This window comes from Geospiza fortis, unplaced genomic scaffold, assembly GCF_000277835.1.
Source record: "Geospiza fortis unplaced genomic scaffold, GeoFor_1.0 scaffold131, whole genome shotgun sequence".
Taxonomy (NCBI): Eukaryota; Metazoa; Chordata; class Aves; order Passeriformes; family Thraupidae; genus Geospiza; species Geospiza fortis.
This window is the reverse complement of record NW_005054391.1, coordinates 803598-806798: the sequence shown is the minus strand read 5'-3', so window position 1 is coordinate 806798 and position 3201 is coordinate 803598.

The following is a 3201-nucleotide window of genomic DNA, read 5'->3' as shown; positions in this document are numbered from 1 at the left end:
CGCAGCAGCTGCTGCAGCCTCTGTGCTAGGAAGGGGCCATGGAAAGGGAAACAGACACAAAACCCAACAAAAACAACACCAAAGTCCCTGTAATTTTTGAGCCACGGCAGGTGAAGCCTAGGAAAGCAGCATATGGGAGGGTGACGCGGCGCCAAGCGCTATGGCCTGGGTGGCATCGCCACGGTCCCCAGCCAAGGGAGAAGGCTCTGACACGAACCATTGCAGCTCAAACGCTGCCGAGCCTGAGGGCGAACGGAGCAGGAAGCAGCAGAGGCGGCGTCTTGGACAGAGAGAAGGTTGTGAAAGGAGACCCTGGACCCAGAGCAGCTGCAGGGGCTGAGCGGGGGATGCAGGCACGGCCCGGCACAGCCGAACCGGGCAAACGCAGCTGCATTGAGGGCAGGACTTCAAGATGCTTGATGAGAACGTGACACAGTCAGTGCTGAGCTTCGCACCGTGCACCAGAGCCGGGTGGCACTTTCAATCTGCAGGACACCTGCAATTAGTTCTGTAAACACTTGTAAACGCTGCGTGAGTTTGGGAATGCCAAAACACTCACCTGCCAGAAGTTCTTTGTATGAATACAGCTTAAGGGCTTGAGCTTATTTTCACTAAGGAATATGTGGGTTGCTTAAAACCAGAAACAAGACAGAGCAGCTGAAATGTTCTTGTGAACACAGTATTTTAGCCATTAGAAATTGCCTACTTCTGCCTTCTGCCCCAGCCATAGCTATTTTGAAGATCTTACCTCTATTTTTCTTCTTTCTTCATCTTACAACAGCAGTTACCTGGTAGAGATAGAAAGGAAAATCTCAACAGGCACCAGCTTTTATTTCTATTATACACTATAGGTCAAGAATTGAAAGCCATCTGGCTGTACAAGCAGAACACATTAAAAAGACAGTATTTTGAAAGATAATTGGTACTGATTTTTTTCCCTCTCACTACACAAAGTCTATAAGTTCTGCAGCAGTGTCATTTCTCTCCACTCTTGCCTCATGAGCCATGCAGTGCATCAAATTCCCCTACATACCCTGCAGCTCAAAGTGCAACCCAAGGCAAAACTTGTGTGCTGAATGCCAAGCATTATCCCATCTCTTAATATATCTGGAGTGATGTTGGGGGTGAAGGTATGGAAGGTGACAACGCTGAGAAAACCTGTCACATCTAAGGAAATAGGTACTGCCATGCTATCTTTTGCCACATTTTACATTTCACCTCCCCTCAGAGATGGGAAGTGATCCCCCCCACTACTTCTCTCCATAAATTCTTCAGTTATCATTATAGTTAGTCTTGATGAAGGCCTAATAATGAATTAAATATGCCTTTCTAATCTCTAACATGGTAAGTAGTTTTGCACAGAGACCAGAAACCAATTACTCTGTGTTTGCCCCCATGTTCTACAAAAAGCCCCATGTAAAAGTCTGTTTGGGTTGAGAGTCAGTGGCATTAGTGAGGTCTGTTCAACCTCATCACCACACAACATCTAAATGTCATTAGTGCCAAAAGAAGTACAGCTTAAGCAGCTGATGACCACCTTACATCCTTGTTTATCACACCAGAAACACTTGCTAGTTATTTTGATTTGACTACAGAAAGCTAGATAATGAAAAATAATCAGTCTTTCCTTATTTTTTTCCAGAATTATATGCAGTAAGATGAAGTTATGCTGGACCCTTGGCCCCATTGCCCTTCTCTCTCTTATCTACAAAAAATAATCAATAAAACACAGTATTTTTGATTATGTATATGGGACTACTGAACCCATTCTTGATTATAGGCAAGTGTTGAGGAATGTTTTGGTTTGCTCCCTGAGGCAAACTAAAACACGCTTTTGTGCTGAAGTATGGTGAGGTTTAACAAACAATGCATTGGACAGTCTGCAAAGGGTACAACGCACACTGTTCCCTTTCTATAGACACCTTTGATCTGTCTCCTTTTGCTACATTACCCTTGTATCACTTCTCCAATCTTTTTTCCCTTCCACAATCACCCAGGTCTTGTACTGCTGCAGTCCTTGGAACAGCGAGTTTCACTCTCACCTTGCACATAAGTTCAGCATGGCCCCTGGTTTCAGGCAGAACTAAAATTTAACTGTTGGAAAAACTCTTTGGCTGACCTGGTGCCGTCCAGATGGTTTTCACATCTAATGCTTTAAAGGGATAACACTTTCGTTAGAAGAATCATCTTACAGCTTCCTCAAGTCCTTTTCCAAAAGGTTACAGAGAAGCTTTCCTATAGGCATCATCCTTTCCATGAACCTGCCTCAAGCAGCTGTGCTGTATTCCCACTCCAGGGACAGGCAGGAAGGAACACAGGTTTCCATTTCTTCCAGGTGGCTCTGCTTACCTTTGGGACTAAGAGAAACTCTTCCTGGTCTTCCTTTCTCCTTCTCCACCAGACAATGGACATGGCCACGGCCATCTCAGCCATGGGCTGCCCAGAATAGATTCTGCTTATTTAACACTGACACTGCTATACCAAAGAAAGGAAAGCATCAGGCAGCTAGGAATATGAGAAAGCAGGTGAGATAAAGGCAGCTTATCTGTCCTACTAGTAAAACAATACCTAGTTCATGTGTTTAACAATTTCCATATCTGTGAATAAAGCCAAAGAATCAAAGACCAACAGGGAAGCCAATCTGCTGTAAAGATACTGAGCCTGGAAATAAGCAAGCTGCAATGAGGAGAGGACAAGTGCATCTCTGTCCTGGAGAGCTCAACAGTACAAGACAGCTGGAGAGGCAGTCTGGAAAACATGGGCTCCAATATCACATGCATTTGCCCAAAACATCAGGTTGAAGGGGCTGTAGGAACTACTGATGGAAAGAAGAAAAGTGAATCCTGGTTGTAGAGTTTCTCAGTGTCCCCTGTTTCTCCGCAGGTCCCACAGGCTCTAAGGCATAAGCACTAGAAAACTGCTCAGGACATTTTCCATGCACTTCCCAGAAAACATGCTGCTAATGCTCAAGGGGCTGGCTAACTTCAGCTGGTGTAACAATGGATAGGAAAAGATTTCCCAAAGGCTGCTGCTTGAATGCAGTTTAGCACAATGCTAAGCAAACATCCCTGACTGCTAGACTGCTGCTCCTCACAGCAGTACATTGTCTGAGAATTGTTTAGGCTTTTCTAATGGTTTATGGCTTTCAGTCCAACACATGAACACTTTAAACACAATGTGCCAGATTTTACATTTTCCAGA